Source organism: Cydia splendana, chromosome Z (assembly GCF_910591565.1).
Source record: "Cydia splendana chromosome Z, ilCydSple1.2, whole genome shotgun sequence".
Lineage (NCBI taxonomy): Eukaryota > Metazoa > Arthropoda > Insecta > Lepidoptera > Tortricidae > Cydia > Cydia splendana.
In genome coordinates this window covers 12,667,584-12,693,690 of record NC_085987.1, presented here as the reverse complement: position 1 = coordinate 12,693,690, position 26,107 = coordinate 12,667,584, and the positions used below count along the sequence as shown (strand labels likewise).

The 26,107-nt window shown below is 35.6% G+C and overlaps 1 protein-coding gene across 2 annotated transcripts in view; it reads left to right on the top strand.

The window, feature by feature from the left end:
* Positions 1-26,107, top strand: part of LOC134804460 (zinc finger and BTB domain-containing protein 5) — a 75,992-nt gene that overhangs the window by 27,181 nt on the left and 22,704 nt on the right. The window lies entirely within an intron of this gene.

The following is a 26,107-nucleotide window of genomic DNA, read 5'->3' as shown; positions in this document are numbered from 1 at the left end:
ACATATTACTAAATGTATAAACATTAATAATAATCGTACGTAATGTTGGATCTATATCCCCACGCAAGCCTATCAAAAGACCGGACCGGGATTTATAGGCCCGTGAAATACAAAATGGAGTACAAATAATTGTACGTAAAAGTAAGTGGGATTAAGAAATACAAGCTGAGACTCCAGTACCCGGGCTATATGATTTGGCGTATGAAAACATTTTATGTAATTGATTGATATTTATTCTTACTACGCATAAATAATATAACCATGTTTAATTGAAAAATGAGATCACTGGTTCAAGAATAATTGTAAAGTTTTGCAATCGAATCTTAAGTCATGAAAGTCCCAACTGGAGCACCATTTAAAAAAATGCAGTTCGAGTTATAATGATGAAAATAACATGGAGTGCAGTAATGACCGCACTTGTGCGAAATAGCGCGTGCGCATTGCTCGACCTCACGACGTGAGGCTGATGCATGATGGTCGCCCTATGATGGCGTAAAACACGGCTTCTTACTATGTTTCGTCGTCTAGTACCTAATAGAAAATAATTCAAACCGTAAAATGTAATATTATATGTACATGACTGCATGTGATGTTTTTATAGTAGTCCCCGATGCATTAACTGCCTACTTACCACGTTGGAAATTGGTAGTCGCCGCCGCGCTCCAACAAAGCGTGCCTTCTGCTGAACCACACGAGTATTCGTACGTCGGGTCCGATTGCGGTCGGTTTCACCGCATCACATTGCCAAGGCGTTTCGCGCACCTTTTTTGGAATAACCCGAGCAAATTTCGTCGGAAACTTGTATTATACTTCGCGCGCGTTGCACTCGAAAATCTGTGTTTTATTTTAATGAGCCAGTTTCACTGGTCCATCTCGCTCACACCCGCCGCTGCACCGAATAAATAAAAGAGTTGCTCTACTTTCATTGAGATCGTTTCTTTTGGACAGTGTGATGCGTTGCGCCGGCTCTCTTTGTGCGCCCGCGCGCTGGATAGAGTCGTGCGCCTTGGCGGCCGCGTTCACCACCTAATTCCTACTGTCTATTTTACACAATAGCCGTATCTATTAAGTATTGCAGGTCATCTAGATACATTCAAATTATAGCACCTTTTATTTTATATTTTATATAATAAGTAATAACTAATAAAATATTTGGCAGTCAATTGCTGATCTTCATTATATAGTTAATTAATGCTCTTTAAAACATACCTTTTAGCTTTGGTCTTCTTTTTCGAGAAGTAATGAGAAATAAGCTGGCAGCTTTGGCTCTAGGTTCTTAGTTTACTGGCAATTAAGTTCAATGTTAGTCGGCAATGAAACATTGTGCCTTTTTTAGGCATAAATACCTAGTACAATTAGTGGACCACATACCATACCAATACTACATTTGTGCATTTGAATGAATTAAATGAATACTGAATACTGATGAACGACCGAATCCGGCCAATACAGAATGACCAATAAATACTACAGTAGGTACTTAATTTTCTTTACTCTTCTTTGTAAGTATGGTTCATGTATGAAAAAGTGAACCGTGAGTACAACTAAGGGTGGTATTCCACCTGTCCAATTTCTTTGTTCAATGTGTATTTTGTCTCACATTTTTCTTAAAGCATTCACTGCCAGGGGGCGTGGCCTAGGAACAAACTTGTATGACGGTGGACGCACATGTGCGTCGGGGGCAGTGAATGTGTTAATGAGAGAGTGAGACGCAATGACATTGGACCAACATATTGGACAGATTGAATACCACCCTAAGGCACCTTGAGTTACGCCGTTACATATATAAATATCAGACGAAAGCCGTTAGTTGACGTAATCCATACCTACATACATGCAGAGTATGTGGTAGCCCTTGTCGGCGGTGGTATTGAAAAGCTAGGCTTTGTGTCTGGAGGACGGCGGCACGGCAGGTGGCAGTGCGCACTGTTCGCCCGGCGGGCGCACTGCGGCGCGGGTGCGGGGTGAGCGGCAAGGGAGGGCTCGGTTGAGGCCGCTTCCTGTCGAGGGACTGGTTCTGCGGTTTGCACCAGTTTCAAACCAAGTAACGTGACCAACCTCTTAACTGAGATATTTGCTCAACACCTACATTTGCATGCAAAAACGCATTTTACGTTCCAATTATTATCACTTTAATTATGGTTCCGCATACATAAATTAGAGGGCCCTGTATGCCAATTGTGGTATTTTATGTCAATAGTTAATAAATACTTACTACATGTACTACATATATGTATTATTAATTATTATGCGTATTAAAACTTCCATACAATTAGTAAGAAATGTTACTCGCAGTTGTTGGCACAGAAACAAAAAAAATAGGTAACTTTGTTTTATTTTTTCTTAGGGATTTATTTTTGGACGTGGTCCTCTGCTCATCCTACATAAATACTGAAACGGTGACAACTTGATTGCTTACATATACCTATCAATATTTATCTCATTGAAGTGTACCCAATTTAGTTTTCAGACTTATTATTATGTGAAGACGGATTTTGAGTACCTAATTTCGATGATACAATATTTTACTGTTCTTGCATTAGTTAGGTATGTAAAGGCTGCCAAGCGAATATTATATGTGACTTAATATATATTTTCAATGATGTGCTATCTTACGGTTCTAAAGCTGGCCATGCCATTTTCCTAATTATATACACTCAAAAGCAAACCAAACATAATACAAATGTTGTAAATAGTTGCTTTTGACTGTATGTATCCTATATGTTATATATATATGTTAGATACCTATTTTTGTGGAATAATCACTGCCTGCCAAGCGAAATATGTTTTCAAATGAAGAGGGGAAAAGTCATATAATCACTTACTCATAACTACTTGTATTAAAAATGATGTAATAATAGGCCAGCAAAGTCATATCGATGTCAATTTATGTTTACCCCTATGACAACGAAGAAATATAAGATTATGTATGTTTGTATGTAAGTATGTATATTTAAAAAAAATACAGAACCATAAGTATCAGTAGGTACCTATAGTAATATATTTTTTATGAAAATATTGATAAACACGGTAACAATATAGGATAGTAAAAAGAATAAGAATGTCTTTAAATGGATATACATTCAGCGGTACAGCGGTAGTCAGCGGTGTAGGTAGATGGCAAGCCTGGTCCAGGAAATGCACTTATAGGTCTAGTAAAAGTTTCGTGGTTATCGAGATAATGGAACTTTTCTGTCTTTTTTAATAGCTAAGCACCATACTTCATAATTAGAAAAGTGCGATTATCTCGAAAACCACGAAACTTTGACTAGACCTATAAGTGCATTTTCTGGACCAGCCTAAGGTGCCCTGTCGGTGGTTAGAAAAGGTTATCCATTAATTACTGGGCACCCTGTATGTTCATTTGATATTTACTACAGTCGCTTTTCGGTGAAGGGAAACCTCATGAGGAAACCGGACTAATCCCAATTAAGGTCTAGTTTACCCTTTGGGTTGGAAGGTCAGATGGCAGTCGCTTTCGTAAAAACTAGTTCCAAAGCCAATTCTCGGGATTAGTTGCCAAGCAGACCCCAGGCTCCCTTGAGCCGAGCCGTGGCAAAATGCCGGAATAACGAGAGGAAGAAGAAGGTTTATTATTATGTATATGTTGGCCATATCTTTTATTAATTTGGCACTACCGCTAATTACCATTTATACATGTATTTGTTTCTTCGCTTGTATTTATAAAATAAACTTAAAAGATTTTCTAACTAATACACTACGTACATAAATGTTAATGAATATAATTACTCGTACTTGATAGGTAATATATTAGGTATCCATCACATATTATTATCCAGCTTCCTTACTCTTATGTTTAAGTACTTTTACAGAATCAATTTTCTCTAGAAAGTTTTTAGTAGTGATTACTGATTAAGGGGATAGTGGAGGAACGCTTTCTCAATACAAATATTATCCTCATTTCTCTCTGGATTGTTATTATGAAAATATTTTTACGCGATTTCATGTATATTAACTATATAGCTATGTCCCTTTGTTTGATTTTTTCGATTATTACAAGAGCTGGGAGCGAAAAACAACTTAGATACAATATACTATTATATTTTTAAAAATAATAGGGTCATTAGCCGTGGTTACGTCAACTGTGTATTTTTTTTTACGTCGTCCGTTTTTCTTTTAAACTACCTATACGCAGTTAAAGGTAGCGAAAAACAGGCGAAAACACATTTTACGCGGTTTGTGAACGACATCAAGTTAACAGTAAAAGTCAAGGGCAGCACACGTTCGGTCAGTCACTTTTTTATGTTTTTGATATATTTGATATTTTGATGATTGGTGCATTGCCATACCAAAGTGGCTTTTGATTCCAAGGGCGTCAAGTGCCTACGGCCGAGTAGCCATTGTCTTAAAACACAGGTACAGTCACCTGCAATAGTACCTATGTTACTCTTCGAAGGCCGCAAAAATATCTGACACGATCTTATTTGTAGAGCCCTAGAGCATGTCACATATTTTTGCCGCCTTCGAAGAGTAACATACAAGTGCAGGTGATTGTACTTACTTAAATATTTTTCATTATACTTTTTCAAACGTTTTAGACTGGTCATATTTTTCATAAAATCGATTTCGACTGGCAAATCATATTACTTTTTGGCAACCGGGTTTTTTAACCTAATTAGACCCCGCTGAATGCAAATTTGATTACTCTTGAGCGGACGCGACAGCGTCATTAGCAAATACGATTCTTATTTAATTGTTAAATAACGAAATAGACTAGACAAAAGAATTCTAAATTGCTCTCCTTCTTGTTGCGACTGGCAAATCATATTACTTTTGGCAACCGGGTTTTTTAACTTAATTAGACCCCGCTGAATCCGAATTTGCCGGTTGCTGGATCGAAATCTTCACCGGAAGTGAGATATTTGATATTAAAGGTCCGTTTTTTTAGTTTTTCGTAAAAACTCTAGAACGGTGGCGCATAGCAAAAAATGTTCTATTACATAAGTAATCTGCATAAAATTGCCTACAATAAAGATTCAGTACAATTTTTAGTGATTCTGAGTTGAAAGAACCCAAAAACACCGGGATCTGTGAGAATCGGGTTTTCGATATTTATTTCTGAAAACGCCCTTCAACGTTCGTTTTGCTGTCAACCTTTGACGTGTTAAAATATATCCATTTTAAAAAACAAAAGGCTTACCTTCTGTTATTGCCTTAGCGAGTACTGAAAATTTTAATTTTATTTTTTATTTACACTTTTAGATAGTTGGTTTATAATTTGTATAGTGTTATAACCAAGATTACATTATTAAATTTAAAATAAACTTGTCAGTTCTTTGGTGTATTTTTTGCAAACAGTAAACTATTTTTGTTGATGCTGCAAGGCTTTATTTTGTATTTTCCAATAATTTTATAGTCTTACACCCTTATTCATAAACCTTTACTAAAGTTGACAAGCCGATAATAATCGTTTGTCCCTTTCCATCATATCAATCCATCAATCCATCATACAAAGAAGTAAAATATTGTAAGAAATCGTGTTGGAGGCCAAGACACACTTTGGGTCGCTGCGCCAGAGGAGTAAGTAAGTAAGTAAGTGTAGGTACCTATACTTAGCTGCAGTATAATTCAATTTAAAAATTAAAATACTAATAATCATTTTTATTTTTTATATATTTGAATGTATTTTATTTTTGCTACCTTACCGGGTGCCATGAAAATAGAACGGTGATACGATGTTTCCTCGTAGTTAAGGAGTGTCTTTTCAAAAGGGCTCATTTTGTTTGGTTTTCCTAGAAATGAGCTGTTTTGAAGGAACTCCTCGGTTATTAGTGTTATTACGAATGTTGTTCTCTATCTTCAACTTACACGGGTGAGGCGACGGACTCGGCAAGTGATCGAAATAACAGCACCATTTGCGTCGCGTCAGGCCTCGGGCGACCTCCGCCAGCTTCCGTATATCAGTAAAAGTGCCCGGGCAAAACAACTGCATCGTACTGTAATATGAGTCAAAATAGTGTCTGTACATGACTGTACCATTTATTAGGTGCGTAACACATAACATTTTTATAGCTTTATCCAGGATGTCTCCTCTTATCAGAATGAAAAAATTCTCTTTATTTTAGAAAGTACCTAACATAGCGTAGTAAATATTCAGGTAAGTGTACAAAAATGTCTTATATAACTATAAACCTTAGACATTTTACAGATTTATGAACGAAGTTTAAGCAATAACTTGATAGAGGCGAAAGACAAAAAAATATTCGTATTGACTGACAAAGAAAGGAAAACACTTTCGTCAAGTAAAATTGTATCAGCAATATTTAGTGACGTTACGTTTGAGACTAGGTATGTACCTACATTGCATTAAAATACTACGCGATACAAACATTTAAGTACAAACAGAAAATGAAATAATAGATTTCGTATTTAATAAAAAATAATAAACAGTTAGTGGAGTAGAATAGGTTGAGATTTGGAGTGGCATTTGTTTTGTTAAATCGAGCGCAGCAGGGAGCAACGAACGTCCTCCGCCGCCGCCAGCTCGGGCGCTTCCGCGGCAGCCCGTCAGCCTTGTCATTGCTCGTTGCGATCCAGCTACACTTGAACGACCCTATATAAATACTAAATATAGTAAATATACAGGGTGGTGCGTTCAGGGGGCCGATTTTTGATCCGAATTCCGATCGCTCGATTTCGGCACTTGAAAATCGGTGGAAAACGGAGAAATGCTAATTTTTGAAATACGAGCGTTAGAAATTGGGAATCGAGTGGTATTGACCACTCGTTTTCGATTCTATTATTAGAATTTAAATGCCGGGTACTGGAGATATTATTTAACGAAATTCACGAAATCGAGCGATCGAAATTCAAAAATCGCCCCCCAGTACGAATCAAACCAAGGCCAATGACAGAGGACCTCAAGAGCTACCGCTTTGACCCCCATGTACTCGTATATTCAGTGAAAATTAATAGTTTCGGCGAAAACAATGTGCTTGAATTGTTATTAATTTGTCACCTGAAAAGTCATGTTAAAGAGAATTCAACCCGTAAACATTTTTATTAAAAAAACATTACATATTTATTAAAAAAAATATATTTATGCTGTGCTAATGATAATGACCTAGGTATTCGATTTCATAAATCTACGTATATGTATCCATATTTCAGTTCAGTTTGATTTATTTTGTAAGTACATATATACAATTCTGTATTAAGAATTGTCGTTCAGCGGGCTCTATCTCATGACTCGTAATACACAATAGATGATATGAAAAAACAACTTATTATAAAATAAAATAAAACTGTGATAGCACGAAACCCTTGGGTCGCCAATCTGACTTGTGCTTGGCCATCAGTTTATTATATTTAATTTTAAATTTACTCGCACAGAATGAGCACATGGTACATGGCTAAATCTACATGTACTTTTATATCTCCAGTAAATGTAGTAAGATTAGTCGATGTCAAATATTTATATCTTTACATTTTTCGCCTTATTACATAGAAGTATGGTGCAAAAGTGTTAACAAAAACTTACTTACTTGATAAAAGTTGAGCACAAAGAATTAATTATGTTAAGATTTGGTTTGGTAGATATTTAGATAGTAGTAGTAGCTGTAAACTCTTTATTGTACAAAAATACATATTAAAAATAACATACAATTAGTAACAAGTAGGTACAAAGGCGAACCCCCTTTGGGGGATCTCTTCCAGTTAACCTTTAAGTGGAGGAGAGGAGAGAGTGACAAATGCAGCAAAATGTACAACAAGGTACCAGAAAGACAAAGGAAATAAATACATACAAAATGTATAGGATAAACTGAACAGATATAACACAAAAAGGAATGGGGAAAATACACAAAAAATTGGAAAGCGGTTTGAAAATATAAAGTAACAAATCAGAAATGTATCGATAACAATACCTCGCAGATCTCCTCGCTGTATGATTGTTAGTTTATGGGAGTCGGTGATCCACAGATTCATCACATCACTAATATAGCTCGTCGAACACTTAAACAGTTTCCTAAAAGAAAACCTTTAAAAATATCGATTTCTAATTTTAAGCACATTTGAAGTCGCGCGCAATGCCGCGAATAGTTTGTGAATTTCGCTTCCGTTTCGAAACACTCCGGACATAGGTTTTTTCCACTTGACAACTTGCTCGGCTACTTCGTAGAGACTTATTCACGCGTTCTTACTTTCTGTCATAGAGTAATATAAGTAAAGAAAGAGTGGTAACTCCATACATCAGTTTTCTTATCAAAACGCGCGTTATTTCGTAGTCGACATCTAACGTCAAGTAGTGGAACTATCAGTACTGCTACTTGACACCAGATGGCACAAGTGTCGCTTCTGACGAAAAATGTACTGCTAAAACAATTTACAACGAATATTAGAAGCAGAAGGAGTTGAAAATAGAGTTTCGAGTAATCCTGTTATAATATTAGCTGAAAATTGTTAAGCATTAGAGTTTTGGTCGCCGCGACATCTATTGTCGACTAGCAGTACTGATATATTCCGCTACTGGACGCTAGATATCGACTACGAAATAACGCGCGTTTTGGTAAGAAAACTGATGTATGGAGTTACCACTCTTTCTTTACGTATATTACTCTATATGGTTACTGTAGTATACACTTCAGGCCAAAAGTATGGAAACAAGCTTATATGACAATAAAAAACTGATTTACATGCGATGGATTTGTATATTACTCATTGACAATTAGAAAACGAAATAGTAAAAATGATAGATCATTTTAAAAGTAAATAAGTCAAGATCTGGTTACGATAATTGCCAGTTCAACATTTGTAAAGCAATTAAAAAGGGCGATAGGTATGGGCGATTGGTAACTTTTCCAAATTTCGGTTTTTATCTTACAATTACATACATTAGGATGTTTTAATACTTAGGGTGTATTTTTAGGGTTCCGTACCCAAAGGGTAAAACGGGACCCTATTACTAAGACTCCGCTGTCCGTCCGTCCGTCCGTCCGTCTGTCACCAGGCTGTATATGTAAGTTTTTGGTTAACAATATACAAAAATAATAATAGAAACATGATATATATTAAAGAAACGTTATTTCCATACTTTTGGCCTGGAGTGCAGTGTCTTTAGTAGGTACATACATATATGTACAACTGATTGTAGTAGTAGTAGTAGTAGTAGTTCTGAAACTACACATAACTTGTATTCGTTCTAGTTTCTGCCGCGCACAATATTTCTTTGCCATGCTCTGCAGCCCAAACTACCTAGCAGTGTTATACATAAAATGTCGTTCATTTCGTCTCAATTACAAGAGCAATACGTTATGTACAGGAATCGTACTTTTTCCAGCATTTTTGGTGCACGAAGTGTTGTTAACGGAATTGGTATAAATAATTTCAACCCTAATGATTAATTAGCGTTTATTACGTTGATATTAACTTTAATTTGCCATTTCAGTTGAAATTATCTATACCAATTCCGTTAACACCACGCGAATCGATTTGGTGCAGCGGAGTGGTGTTAACGGAATTGGTATAAATAATTTCAACCCTAGTGATTAATTAGCGTTAATTACGTTAATATTAACCTTAATTTACCATTTCAGTTGAAATTATCTATACCAATTCCGTTAACACCACTCTGCTGCACCAAAAATGCTGGAAAATGTACGATCACTGGTTATGTACTATAATAGTACATTACTACAGAGGCCGGGACGAAAGGGGTTGCCGGCCGAAGACATATAGACTGCCGAGCGAAGCGAGGCCGGATAGGTCTGAGCGCGGGCAACCCCATTTCCCGCCGAGGTATGTATAGTGCTTTTCTCAAACATGCAATGAAATAAATAAAATAAAAAATCCACGAAACCCAAGTTTTATTTATAGAAAAAACTAAAAGTAAACTACACCCAAAATATAACCAACACGTACCTATATCATTATCACGCGTATGTTTTACACGAGTCGTGTATTTTTAATACCCGTATATTTTCATGTATCTTTGATTTTTTCGCCTTGTATCCGTCTGACTGTCGTTTTCGTCACATAAGTTTACATTAGTCTTTCATGTTGATATCATGTTTCACATACATCGTTGCTTTATGCATGGAGTAAATAAGTATAATTTCCACAGTGTTGACGAATTTGTAGTTACATTCATTTAAAATATGCCACAAAACTGTTTCTAATAAACTGTAAGCCATTTTTCTTAGTTTCTCAAATAATAAAATTGCCATAAGCAACCCTATATAAGTATACTTCGTCTTTGACTTGGCGGTAGAGGCAGCAAGTTATTAAAATCAATTCTGCTTACGCTGCCAATTCCAACACCTACGATTACAATTAATATTAATTTCATTATTTCGTCGAAACTCATATTAAAGTCAAAAAATCAACAACGCACCATAAATCCAATAAAACAGAATGAATATTTTTCAACTTTACCTCCATAACAATTTAAAAATATAACTACGCGTGTTTGAGTAGACCTTTTTACCGCTAACGTTTAGATGAAATATTTTAAATGTTTTTATTTGTGTAGTTAAATTTATAATTTAAAATTATAAAATTATAGAATGTATTTTTTTATTAAGTTCATGTTGATTTTATACAAATAAAACTGCAAATTATAGCAAACATTATTTTTTTTTTTTTTTATAGGCGTAGTGGCAGAGTGTCATTACGCACCATAAAGCAAATACTGCCTCTAGTTTTTTTTAATGGATGAATGCCACGATGCTGTGTCACAAATATCTGTGAAATGAAAATTAAAAAAGAGGACTTTGCCGGCCTAGGCCTGCAAGATGTGTATGAAATTCCATTAACGACCTTTTGTCCTAGCCGCACCTGAAACGTCATACTTCGCAGCCTATTATAAGGAACATAACATCAATATTTCATTGCATGTTTGAGAAAAAATAATTATCTAGCGATTGAGTCGGGTAATTGATATCTCATAAATGCTTGTATAGGTAAAAAACTTTACTAACCTCCTCTTGCACGTGTAAGTGAAGTGTAGGTACGAATAGACATTCCTTTTTTGAAATTTGTAATATTTATAACATATGGTTTGCAAGCTCATTATTGTTTTTCAAGTTTAATTATTACTGTCCAATTATGATAATATTGTCGTGATAAGATATAAATATGTACTTACTCGTAATTGTCAATATCGAGTACCTAAGTGTCTTCGTATTTTATGAGTCGTTCATGAATTGACAATACAATATAGTTTACCAGATAATAATAACCTAATATATAATAGTAAATATAAAAACATCGAATTAATATGGTACAATTTCCTGAAGTCGGTAGAAGACGACCACACCACGACAAATATTTCCAAAAAAAAAAAAAACCATAAATAAATCTACCCGAAAATGACGCACTACAGTTGACAAACTTAATCTAGAGGCGATAAGGAGAACGATTTATGATTTTTATGATGTAGAGGAAGTTATCAATATGTACAACTTGTATTATATATTTATTCTACTTTTTTTTTTCAAAATGTAGGTACACAATAACTATTTAGGGCTGTCAAAATTCAAGTGATTATCTTATCTGTGGTCGTGCACGCAAATGGAAGTCAAGTGGTGCTCGAAGCAATGCTGAGCCGAACGGAGCCGAGTTTGCCCGAAGTGAGGAGTGTCTCCCCACTGACATAACTTGCAATTTTAACTTTCTAGCTAGAGTAATAAATAATAAATAGTTTCAAAAATAAAATAAATAATACCTTCTCGCTGTATCAACTACATTTTATGTATTTACACTGACATAGATAAAACTTATATATGTTACTTCCTGTTTCGTTTATTTTATTGATACCTAACATAAATGTTGAGACTTGATATGTTTATTACCTAGCTACTCTGTTAGTCTATTACGGCTAAAAGGATTTTAATAAAAAGCCTTAATGTTCAAATCTATTTGTTAATCTTTGATATGAGATTGTTGTATGGAGATTTATAAGTTGAAATATGCTGTTTAAATTCCGTGATACTTACATTAAAATAAAAGTTACACGGTTACATTTGGTTAATTTCATAGAAATTGCGGCTTAATAATAATCGACATAATCGTTAGCGTTTAATACTTACCTTACCAGGTAATACTTGTGTAATCTGATTTGTTGTCATATTTGAACTAATGACAGTAATGACAGGTCAGGAAAATAACCTGTAAGCGCTGAATAAGTATGAGCCTTCAATTTGAAGTAGCGGCGCCCGTTGATATCTTTTGTTCGAAGAGGTACTTGTAATGTCGCGCGACTCGCGCGCAGCGTATCCAACTGCTTACGATTAGCTTTATAAAAGTATTTCGTTTTAATTCTTGGTGAACAAGATTTAAATAGTTTATGTTATGTATTTTACCATTTTGTTAAGTACACCATTAACTAAATAAATTAATCTTACCTATAATTATGTATTATGTACAATTTTATAATATGTACACGTTCAAGAGCAATAGGTGTCACTTCGTACTTCCGTTTTGTTTTCTCTTGTGTTTATTTTTACTAGTAAGTAAACATTGTTGTTTAAGTAGGTATTACTACGGAAATTACTATGCACACCCAATTTTTATTACTGTAATAATGGAATAAGAAATCTCTAGCCAACAGTATAACTACACAACATTTTCTCAGCTCAAGATATTTTATATGCGCCGCAAATGCCGACAAAATAGAAGGTCTATTTTAAAACCTTAGAAAACTATAATGCAAACGGGTTCTACATAAAAGGACTAGATGTTTCTTTAAAAAAAAATGTTGCTAAGTCGGAACCTCCATTGGAACGATAATAATATAGTAAGTGGTAAAGTGGAACAAGGAACTCGCGTAGTTGGCGCCTGGTACGTTGAACCTCTTGCGTCTGTGTGCACACTAACACAAGGAACATTTGTGTTGATACGCGAACACCCCACGCACACAACTTCACTTTTTTATTTGTGTGCTCTCAGAATATTGTAAGTCAAGGGAGCAGTAGTCTCGAACCCTGTGCGGCGTCGGAGCAGGTTTCACGCACACAAACGCAAATGTCAACGCCGTCCCTCTCAGACGTAGACAGCGCGAAAGAGATATACAATTTGAAGTGGTATGTGTCTAATAAAGCCGCGGGTACATTTATCTGATTCACGGCGCGCGGGCGTATAGCTTTACCTACGATAATTTACTAAAACTGAATTTGCCATATTGTTAGTATAGTTTAAAAGTCTGTCTGACCCAGTTGCTGTAACACAGGAGCAAGCGATTGCGAGCCGCGTCCTTGCCGTAAGATAAGTTCTCTCATCGCATTAAGAGCTTTTAGATGCAAAATTATAAAAAGGCAATAAGTATAATTAAAGAGAATTGAAATTGTTTCGAGCTTTAGATGTCGATTGCTGATCGACCTTTATCGCGTTTCGCAATAGTTGTATCGAACACGTGAGCAGAAGGCAACGTTATTGTTAACTGGATTGCGTAAGGTCGCGCGTACATTTTGCTTTTTTATATGCTGTAGAATATTGATAACTATTTATTTTTGTATGTACAGTCAACAGCAGAAGTTGTTCAAAATTACCTTGACGCGCTCTTATTCTCTTAACAGTAAAGTCGCGTCAAGATCATTTGGGGTCATCCATTAATTACGTCACACGTTTAGGGGGAGGGAGGGGGTCAAGAAAATGTGACATATTGTGACATGGGGGAGGGGGGAGACACAAACTTTGTGACGTCACTTTAACTTCATCAGTAACCGAATTTTTTTTTTAATTATTTTATTCGCTGTACATTTAAATAACAAGTTTTTAAAACGATAATCGTTTTTATTCTTTTAATTTTCTTTCCTAAGCAGTTTTGGGTTATAAAATTACTAATAATATATCGTCAAAAATATTTTGATAAAATATTAATAATACTTAGGTACTTACTTAATTCGATTTGGCGATTTCGTAGAAAAAATGTGACGTCACACTAGGGGGGAGGGGTTTGCCAAATGTGACCAAATGTGACAAGGGGGGGGGGGGGAGGGGTAAAAAAACCTAGAAATTCGTGTGACGTAGTTAATGGATGACCCCTTTTGAACACCTCGCCCGCTTAGCAACTACTGCTGCTGACTGTACATTAAACTACATATTCAGTCGTCTTGCCTTTGAGTTTCCTCAATAACCGGGCGGGAGCAGTCGTGAGCACTGTTGATTGTTTTTGGGTACGAGATGATTATGCGCAGCGCAAATGCAAATACAAGACAAAGGTTTCATGATCAATTTGATCATCTTTGCAACCGCTAGTCTCAAGTGCACACGTTTAAACAAGAGGAAAGCCAAGTATCGGTAAAAATTGATACATAAGAATACCTACATACGTAGGTACTTAGGTAGGTACAGTCATCTGCAATAATATGTTACTCTTCGAAGGCCGCAAATTATCTGACACGCTATGGCTCTACAAATAAGATCGTGTCAAATATTTGTGCGGCATTCATTGTGTAACATATTATTGCAGGTACCTAACTGTACAAGTACAAACCTATTATTTTATTCTATATGTCGTACTAAGGTAAATCTAATGACACCTCACTCGTAAAATTCCGTTATACCTTAGTAAGTATACTGTAGGGTAGGACATATAATACATACATACATTATCTCTATTGTGTTGGAATTTACCGTCTGTCGATAATCTTACGATGGAGTCGACAAGAGGCGTCAAATGTAGTACCTATTTAGTAATTTCGTTTTTTGACATTGGAAATGTCTTTTCGTTCGCTCCAGTATAGGCTCTCATTTCACGAAAAAGTGCGATCCCCTTATATCTCGGAGAGTTGTGAAGATATGATATTCAAAAACGGCTCAAAAGACGATATGACGGGGGTATTCACGAGAGCTATAAGGTGCAAAAAGAATTATTCGAGAATGTAAAAAACGAAAAAAGTTATGGCCGAAATAGTGAAAACAAAATTCAATTTTTTCCGAATTTATGATTTTTTTTAAGTTACTCATTTATTAAATATTTACTCAGAAAACATCACTTCAAATTCAGGGTTGAATCTAAATATGGAACATTTAATGCTTTGCACACTCTCTACTTTGAGATGTCTACAGGAAAGACGCGAACAACTTAAGCATACGATAAAATGTACCTATGACCCAGGTAGAAAAATCAATTGAAAACTTATGACAGTGTATTTTATTGCCATTGTAACAATTAGCCGAAGTAAAATTAGTAACAGTTCAAGGGGATGCAGAGGGCTTATTGTGCACAAATCACGCGAGGTTCGATAGGGGGAGGGGGTTACGAAAAAATCACGATAGATCACGTTGGGGGAGGGGGGTATAAGGAAACCTCACGTGTATTTTTCTACACTGAACGAAACTAAGAAAAAAAAAACCTACCACATGTGTAGATACTTTTTCTCGGTATCGTTATACATAAATCTTCACTCTGCACTTCAAAATAGCGAGTCTATTTAACGAAAATAGAAAAATAAACAAGACTTTCTATATACAATACAATTTATCTTAAAATTAGGTCGAATGAAAAAATAAAATAAAAAATACACGTGAGGTTGTGTGGGGGGAGGGGGGGCAGCCAAAAACCTCACTAAAAATCACCAAGGGGAGGGGGGGTCAAAAAGTAGCCGAAAACACCTCGCGTGATTTGTACACAACCCCAGAAAAGTGTGTAGTCTGTCTTCAGTTTACGTTTAAAGTTCATTCAGCAGCCCCGTTCTGATTTAAATTTCTTGTTCTGAAACTGTTATGGATGGATGGATGGATACTTAACTCTTAAATGCATGTCTTTTTTTATTTTTGCCCGAAATTAATAAATGTACAGACGTAGTGCGTACTTGTTTTCCATCGTATTTTCTCGGAATCGTTCGTATTTGTCATGCTAAAGTTCAGTCAACTCAGTACTTTTTGTTCTGAGACTGACTGAAATAGCTTGCGTTCGTAAGTTTCCGTGAAAAAACCATGGAAAATAATTATGCACTAAGTACCTACATATGTATTACATAATTGCTTGCTGATTCTAGGCAAAATAGTAAAAAAATATATAACATCTATTTTCACTGCGAAATTAGTGTTAGTAGTTGCTAAATTTATGCGAATAGGCTAAATGAGCGTTTCTTTTATTGTTTGCCATTTTATATATTGTGACCTTTTTTGCCACTTTTGTGTTATTTCTACTCAGAATCACGAGCTCTTTCGATCCTAATCGGATAAAAAAATGTCCCAGAGTTTATTTCCTATTGTGTTACCATTATATGGGGACATATATTTTGTATGGCGGTAACAAAAAGGAAAGTTTGAAAAATGTATGGAAATTGTATGACACTTTTTTTCTCCTATAAGGATGAAAAGGGCTCGCTATCCTGACTAGAAATAACACAATAGCGGCAAAAAAGGTCACAATATACAGGAGGTCCCTAGCCATTGGACAAAGCCGAAATGTACATATGCATTAGGGTATTTAGAACCAGTATACAAAGTATCATAACAATCGGTGTAGCGGTTACGAAGAAATTAACAAATTACGATTTTTTTACTTTGGAGCAACCTGTATGTGTTAGTAGCTCCTGAGGTAATAAATAGTATGAAACCTTCTTCGACCGTTTTGATTATCTTTTTTATTTATGACATTAATAAGATTCTGACTTTTGACAAATGTCATCATTGCCGCACATTTTGAAACAAATTGTCAAAAGCACTGCCAATGATTAATACAGTATGTTTCTTTTTGTTGTCGATTATTGGAAATAACTTTTGTTTGATAATGTATTTTTTTATCTTTTGTTCTAATTTAAAAAATATTACCGTTAGAGCATGTCTGAGCAGTAGCCCTACGTGGGATTTCAGGGTTTTTCCAATGGCTAAGGTCATAAAAATGGCAAAAAATAAGAGAAACGCTCAAATCATATTTATGTAAATATATAACTATTTGTAATATTCCCATTATAAAGTTTTTAAATATAAAATAATTACAAACCCCGAAAAATCTGCCCAAAATCTCATACTAAAATCATTAACTTTTCTTAGTTTTCCGACACGTTACATTTGAAGCGAAGTTGCGAATTTCAATTTAGGATACAATGTAATTATAAACTTTCAGAAATTTAATAATAACTGTAAATGTACTATAAAAAGGCCCTTAATGTTGGACACTCAAAATAATAGAAAAGTCTTTTGCGTGTTTTGTAAAATATTGAATTTAATTGTCGTAACTGATGTTACAATGAATGAATAGACATGTAATGTAAGTATGAAGGTTTCAGGACAATGTTATTTTCTCTGTTTGTTTGTTTAAAGTCTTTAATTGATAAAATAAAATCTATTATTAAACAATGTTTATTATTTTCAAAATAATAAGAAAATAAACAAAGACACATTCTAGAAAATCGACCAAATATACCGTAACTGACGTTACCGAAAATTCGTAACTGGTGTTACCATCAAAATCAGCAGTAACATACTACGTCCATATGCATATATATTATTTATTTTATCATATATGAGCGTTGTTTATGTTCCTTAACAGCGTCAGTGGAATATTGCCATTACTCACCTGTATGTTTGTATATAACATAGATTTTCAATTGTGAAAACACTCTTTATCATAAAAGTTAATCAAGTCACTGCAAACACTACTGGCAAACGACAGTAATTTTGCACTAAATTAATTCCAAATGGTTTTGAAACATACTTCCACCTTCAAAGCAAATTATGAATACAAAAATTGTTGCTATCTCGCAAGTTCATTTTTGCCTCATCATGTCCCTATTTACGTGGAATTACCCTTACCTAAAGCAAATGTATTTTTTATAAAATACTGCGTAAATGTAAGTAAAAATTCGAAAATGGATTAGTTTTATTATTGAAATAATATACAGGAACAATAGAATTTGTTTAATTATGCATAAAATTTGATGTTTATGGGTGATTCTTATTGTGTCCAAAAAAATTTTTTTTTCATAAACGTTTTTATTTTTCACATTATTACATATATCAAAAGTACATACAAAAAGCAATTTTTTTATTCATATGGTCAAGCTTAATACCCTCAGGAAAGGTAAATAAAATGAGTACATAAACACGGTTGTAACAAAGTGTCCCTCAGTCGTGACATTTCGGCATTTTGGTGGCCAACTCGGCTATTTTGATTTATATAGTTATTTTAACATAGCCTAAGTCACTCCTATGACTACGACAAACCTGATGACAGCTCAGACGTTGAAATCCGTCAAACTATAAAAGCCGCAGAGCGTGACAAAGAATTCGATACACATCATACATACATACATACAAGCGAAAAACATTTTTTTTGCTTCGGCAGTCGGGCAATAATAGCAAATGATCTGTAGCTAATAAAATGCATTTCTGAAAAGTGCAAGTGCCTCTAAATTAATCAAACGAATTAAGAATTTCCTTTGATTTTGCAAATGTTAAATAATTAGCTTAATCTGCAATGTATGAGGTATATCTTATGTTACAAACAATAACGTGAAACCGCAACTTACTTTTAAAACTCTAACACGGCGGTGACGCGTTAAGGTTGACCGTTTTTTCAAATGAACACAAATAAATAATTTTCGACAAAACTTCTCCCTTCAGCCATTTGTAAACCTGACAACAACACAGTGTTGCTGTTCTAAAAAAACTTTAATAAGGCTGCCAGTAGTAAAGATACTTTTCTACCGAGTACCGCATGTTTATATTACCACGCGCGGTGGTGACGCGAAAACTAATCACAAAATGTATGTTGTTTAAAATTATATAAAATCGTTATATATCCATACAATTTTTAAACAGTGTTGTAGAACAAGGATTAGTGTTTTATATTTGATATAAATTATTGCAAAATCACTTAATATAAAAAAAAAATCAAATATCACAAAATCTGGGGAAGTCACACTACACGGTCCGTGACATTTCGCACTTGTAATTTTTTTTAATATGTTTCTAATACTCTTAGTACAATACATTTAGGTTGACCTAAAACTAGAGGTAAATTGCTAAGTACATATATTGATATAGAGTTTACTTATTTTCACAAAAAATACATGCTATTCTTACGTGTAAGAAAAATAAATGCATAAGAATAAGAATTACCGTATGTGGTGTAGGATGCATCCTACACTATGCATTTAAGGATTAAGCTGACATTTCTGGTGTAGAAAAGTCACTTTTGACAGCTGTCAGAAGACAACTGACCAAATATCCAATTTGTTACGAAACCTCAGTAACGTTATTTAAATGATACAAAGCGAAAAGTCACATTATTATAATGGATTAATTGCCATAAATAAATAAAGAAACACGTGTTTTTGCAACCGCTTTTTAATCATATATTCGAATTCCGTAATATCCGCTTAGAATAATTCAATGTGAGCATACGTGTGTAACTTCACACACTTACAATGTTGTGTAGATGTAGAAAAATGTCTAACACACGTGCGCGTTTGATACCAGCAGCGCGGAACGAGTTCAGAGCGACCTGCTGCGCAAGAAAGAACTCAGCCAAGGACGCCGGCGTAACGGTCCGCGCGGGCGCAGCCCCCCTCTGCCTCCAGACCCCTTCCGTCTCCCGCGCCGCGCCCTCCCACTGTGGCGTGGCCCTCCCGGCTCTCCGCGCCGCGTGCCCACTCGCCATCCCGCTATCCCGCGTAAAGTGCCATTCTGAATTACACACGAGTAAACTGGCATGGCTTTATTCCAATTACCGCGTTGTTGTATAATCTAATACTTTTTAGAATATATATTACTTTTTATATGAGGTTAAACCTGTAATAACTACAACGGATCTATAGGAAAAATCATTTATTTATACACTGTTTGACACTGAAAATTTCCTGCGAATACCTTATTTATGTATTATCAAAGTTATATTTTCATTTTTATTGTAGATAAATTAATAATATTAATATGTATCTTATGTTGTTTAAATTATTCAAACAAGTAAATTAACTTAGTCCGCCTTTTGAAACTTTAGCTGATGTAGGTACCCGATGTACCTATAATCTCAGTAACTTAAAATATAAATATCGATTCTTCGGAACAGCTCAATCCACGTGGTGTGGTCGTGATTGGCGTGTCCTAAATTAAAGATAATTCTTCTAAAAATCCAATTGTACCTTCCGTCGTCCGGACATCGACCCTAAGGCCTTAAATTCGACGTCTCTGTCTCTCACCTGGGCTAGCCCACCATGTCTCATCGTCACGAATACCGCTGCTGTGTCTTTATTTTGTTCTATCTCAGCCATGAACAATGACTATTCGTCGATAGGTAGAAGTGTGTTCCTATACTTCTCCTTTTCTTGTGCGCTCCGTCGCTAGCGGGCCGAGCGAGACGTACGTTTTTAGAAATGATCCAAGCTTAAATGCTTTGAATTCTTATTGAACTGCCGAGCGGTACTTAAAGATGACTACATTATGAAGTTCTTAAGTTACGATAACCTATATTTTTAATCGCGTTCGTTCTGCTTGATTTCAATGTGTTCAAATATCAGAAAGCAATTTAAAAATGTAAGTAAAAAAAGAGCAAGCGACCGACCTCGCAGCGTGTTTTCGCACGCTGCCGTGCCGCCTTCTCTGCCCCCTTCCCCCTGCTTTGGGGGAGGAGGGGCGGCGGTAGTTCAACGGTGTTTCGTTCGGAAATGTCGAAGGTTTGCCGGACGTCGGCTACACGGAACTACCTTCGGCTCATGCATGGTTCCAGGTATTATTTTATTATAACTACGATTCAATGTAGGTCCGAGAAAAGTAGAGCACTGTTGCGGTTAATTATTTTTATGATATGTTTATGTTTTTTTGTGTTATGTTTTTCCTTCTCGTTTCTTATACATATATACAATTTAAAACAATATTTGTTAGTAGGTTTTTATTAGTTTTTATTTAACATGGGTAGCTCTTTATGTCAATACAGTACATAGGTATGTAAAATCCCACACGATACTTAATTATTTATGCCAGCGGTCGGCAACCTTTTAGCAGCCAAGGGCCACATAGCAGTTAACGAAGTGGACGCGGGCCGCACTTTGTTAATATTTATGACTTTAGCAGACATTGTCATCTGTCAATATTACATACAAAATAGCCAGGGAGGCTCGCTAGCCGCAAGTGAGAGGTTCGCGGGCCGCATGCGGCCCGCGGGCCGCTGGGTGCCGATCGCTGACTTATGCTAACACAAACGTACAAAAGACTTCAACGCTCAGTCCACGAGTATCACGACGCTTGTTGCGTGTTGTTACACTTGGGCATGGGCTTAAGGACTTAAGTAGTATGTATGTATTCCACTTTTTGGTAAATCGGTTTTCACGTGATTTTTTTATTAGTAAATTCCGAACCGTTAGAGTACATACATCATACATGTGTTATAATTCATTAATTCATTTAGAACAAAAACCACATATTATAAACAAACAAAGATGACAAAATATAACGGTATAAAAATTCACGAAGCTACGAGACAAGGCCACTTTCAGAGCATGAGATCAATACAATACAAATAGGTACCTACTCTTTATTGCACACCTCATTACAGAAAACAATACAAATAATACAGGAAGAAGAGGAACAGGAACAACAGGCGGTCTTATCGCTAAATAGCCATCTCATCAAAAGAAAAAAAAGTAAGAAAGAAAAAGATCATATTCATTGTAAAATTAATCGTAATAATTACAGCCGTTAATAAGAACTATCTGATTGACAAATTCACATTAAGGATCAACTAAAACTGGTATGCTGATTTCCATTTGAATTGCTCGTTTAATAAATACAGTGGAACCTCAATAACTCGAAACTCCATAAGATAAATCCTTAACACGAAATAAAATCCTATTTCCTTCAGTCAAGAACCTCCATAACTCCAAATATTTACCCTCATTAAGACGAAGTATTAGCCAACTATTTCCTATAAGGTTGTCCAGTAAAATTTTTATCTGTAATAAGTTAATAACTCTAAATATTTGACCTATTACTTTATTAGTGATTTATCTCTATGTTATGCAGTTACTTATTGACTCTATGTAACTCAAAGCACAGAATGACTGTACTTGACGCGTTTGTACATACTTCTCTAATACGAATTCACGTTGGTTTTACCTACTCTTTAAGATGCACAAAAACCTGTAAAAGGCTCTTTATGTTGATAATTAACCCTCTATAAGATGAAAGCTCCTTAACACGAAGTTTTTGGCGTTTCCCTTGAGATTCGTGCTATCGGTGTTCTAACTAATATATATAGCCTAAGCAAATTAGAAAAATCTTTTTATTTAATCTACGTTTTCTTAAATCGTCTATTTTTATGTCTTATTTAACTTTAATAGCCTGTAGCTCCTAAAGTATTGATCGCAGAGTAAAAATAAACATAACCAACCCCAACCCCCCTACACCCTCAGCACACCCCCTACCCTCGAGGACTTTTAGTATGTTTATCTGGACACCACAAGGTATACCTGTACCAATTTTCAAAACTACACGAATTATTTCCGCAGATTGCCCAAATTCCGCTTAATTTGACGTGGCTAATACCCAGGTGAGCAGGTGACACACACTTCGATATGCCTATAATTATCGTTGTCATCGTAGTTGTCGTATATCATAGTTGCAATAATATAAAATAGTTAACTGCGATAAATGTGGTAACGGCAACCAATAAGTTTCCAACAAAATGTTTATTTATCTCGAAAAAAGCCGATATACCCGTTACTTAGTAGTGGTAGTTAGCAGTTGTAAAGTATCTGACTGAAGGAACCCTCCTGCGCCGACCCCGAGCCGTTGCTCGCCGTTGTTTTTACGCACTTGACATTGAAACCATGTCTCCTATTGTCATTGGAATTTTTCCACTGCAATCACTAGGCGGATTTGCGATAAATCCTGTTTAGGTTTTTATTGCGCTTATGTATTACTCACTATCTGTTAATTGTCGCAATTTCTGTTGCTACTGCGACCTTTACTTCTTATTGTGGTTGTCACTAGCTTATCAAGCATATCAGTCATTAATGTCTGTAGGTATTACGAGTGACAAATAATATATTTGTCTTTGCAAACCTAAACGTACTCGCAATTAGGAGTAACTTTGTTAATATTAGCAGTTTAACATATTTATGTTTATTTTATTGGTGTACCTTTTACTCGTACCTTTATAAATTCACAATAAAGAAATATTCTTATACTTATTCATAAAATATGTGCAACTGCATCAATCGAATGATGCGGCCCAGAGTTTCGACATTCGTAATTACAAGATACTTGATAATAACAAATTTATCACTTTACATTACCAGTTTTACATAGCACAGCAGTTTCACTTAGCGATATAACGAGATACATTCAGTACTCGAACCAACATGTTCGGCTTAGTACATAGTTAACGCTCGGAATTACGAGATTTTGCAAGCGTTTCCCTTCTCGTACAGCCATACACATCTAATTTATCTTGGCTACATCGGTTTTAGGATCTAATATAATATAATGTCTGCAGATTAAAGACGTTTTATGCTAATAGCGAGACGTATCGTCCAGGTGTGGAGCAGTCGCGCAGTCCGGTTTCAAATTAACTATATCTACTAATCACAGAGATGTTCAACCGTTCGAATAGGTACGCAAATAAAAAATCTACCCTATCCTTTTACTCGTATATGAAGATGAAATAAATTATTATATTTAATATATATAACTAATTTCTATGAATTATAACTTAGAATAAACGCTGATGATCGTGGTTAGATGTTCATAAGAATCATACGTATGTTAAAAGTAGGTATATTCTAACTGTTTGACCTGCAATTAGATTTCGCTTTTGGTCATATGCACTTTCATTAGCAATATCTGCCGCCGTTCTGTCGCCAAATTAGTGTTTAGTTTTTAAGTTTTTGAAATTTATATGTAAGTATGTTAGTCTCTAAGGTATATATAATAGGGGCCTTATTGTCTAAATTAAATTAAAAAGAAAAAACGACGTATTAAACTACACATAAACCGATTGTTATTGCATGAGAGATGGAAGAGACACGTAAGTATGTATGCGTAGCTGACCCGGCACGCATCCACTCTCGTGTTCTCGCGCATCTCCGGTCCTCGTCATCATTCACATCGGATAACAAGCCAGCCCTTTCTTAAAAATTCACAACGATCCAGGCGAACATAAACTACTTAACGCTATAACACCAGCAATTTACAATTCTCGTGAAAATGTCCAGGTACCCTTATAGAGATGAAGGAAGCTAATTAACTCGTCAGTTATTTTGTTACATCAGTACAAATATAGTAGGTACATATATTAATGGGAGAGAGATTTGCGCTTTTGCGATAGGTTTTATACAGTACATCTTTTTCCTAAAAACTACCTTTTATGTACCTTCCTTGTGTCTAATATCCATTAATCAGTTGAAAAAGTGTTAATTAACGAAATATTTTTTACTCGTTACTTGAAAGAAATTAACATTTTTTTTAATGAATATGGTTGTAGTTTTTTTATTTTTGTCGTAGTTGTTGCCAGAAAGACCATAAATAGAAAGGTAAGTAGGTATATTAAGGGTCGATTGAAACGTTATCCTGTATCTAATATAAGTACATACGTAACGTAACATACCCAACTTATATAACATTTAACACAAATACATGCATACTCCGAGTCAAATTATGAAAATATACAATCAAAAACTTAAACAAATGTAACATAAATCATTATATATTACGACAAAAAAGCCTCGACGAACCCCTTCAATTAAAGTGGTGCGATTCCGGTTTCGCAAATTATATTCGAACACGGGTTTTATTGCAAATTGTTATTTGGCTATACCCATTACGAGAGTAGTTTAGTGAAGTGTTGCAAGTTAATAAAGATTCACATTCCTTTTTTATGCTTATGGCTTTGACTTGGCAAGTTGGCAATGCAGAGAAATGGGAGAGTGAATTGCCAGCCGGCGTATATATGTATATACTCATCCCGCCGCGCATCCGTACACGTCGCGACGTTTGGCGCCTTCTTCCACACGTTCGCACGGGCGTTATCTCGATAGAGAGCGGTGAAATTTAAGCCTCCAATTAAATACAATATCGATGACAATAACGATCAAGTTATTGATTTAAATTGCAAAGGAGCACCTCATCTACCGGTTCGGACGACGCGCATCGTTATCGGTAAAGGTTTAATTGGCAGACGTGTTATTTGCCGTTCGTCAAGTTGCAGACCTTCCGCCCGGTCCCGTCAAGAATGAACCTCGTTTTCCAATGGTAATAATTTATCGCGTTGCGGATGTTGACAGCCGCGATGCAAGTGGAACACAAAAGACGTGATCTCGCGTTCCAAAGCTGTAGATTGTAAAATGTTAATAGATACAAGTAAAGACCGTCGTATCTTTAAGTAGCAATCTAGGTTTATTGATAGGACATTAACAACGCTGCCTCGGTAATGGTCAGCGGCCGTCCGGGACGCGATTGTTCAAGGCTGCTCGGTGAAAGGATCCGATGAATCTGGATCATCCCGCACGTCGTCGCAGGGTCCGGCGAACACCGGCATCGCCGCGATCTGCGGCGTGCTCGCTTCGACACCACGAAATATGCAAATGATTCTAAACTGTAGTTACGAAACGCAGTCGTCCGGCGCGGCGGCCCTCACACGACCACGAGACGTACCTAAATAACGACAAACCATTATTTGTGGAATAAATTCATGTGAGTAAGATTAGAATAGGTTATAGGTACGTAAAATTACTTGTGTGTAACGTATATTTAACACTAAGTGCTTACTTAAAATGTCATACACCCAAATGACAGTTATTATTATACTCTTAATAAGTCTAAATTATTGATATTTAATTATTGTAAAATATATTCATCTGTGCGGTTTAAAATCGGGAGCGTAGTATGTATGTAGACATTATTATGTGTTTTGACTAAATGATAAGGTAGGATCGGTGCGTATCTAGGATAAGTGTGGATTAATTCAGTTACCTATCTATAATACTAAGCGTTATATTCGATTTAAAGCCACTACACCTTCCAACACTATTTTCTTATCTTCTATATCAGGCATAGTCGCATAAACTTGCCCCTGGTTTTTTTTTTAAATACTATAAGATTCACAAGCATTTAAAAATTGAACTATGTCTCCATGACCAACCCCATGAGCAAATCCATACATAAGTGAAGCAAAAAAATAAACCGTGCAGGCTTTACCAAC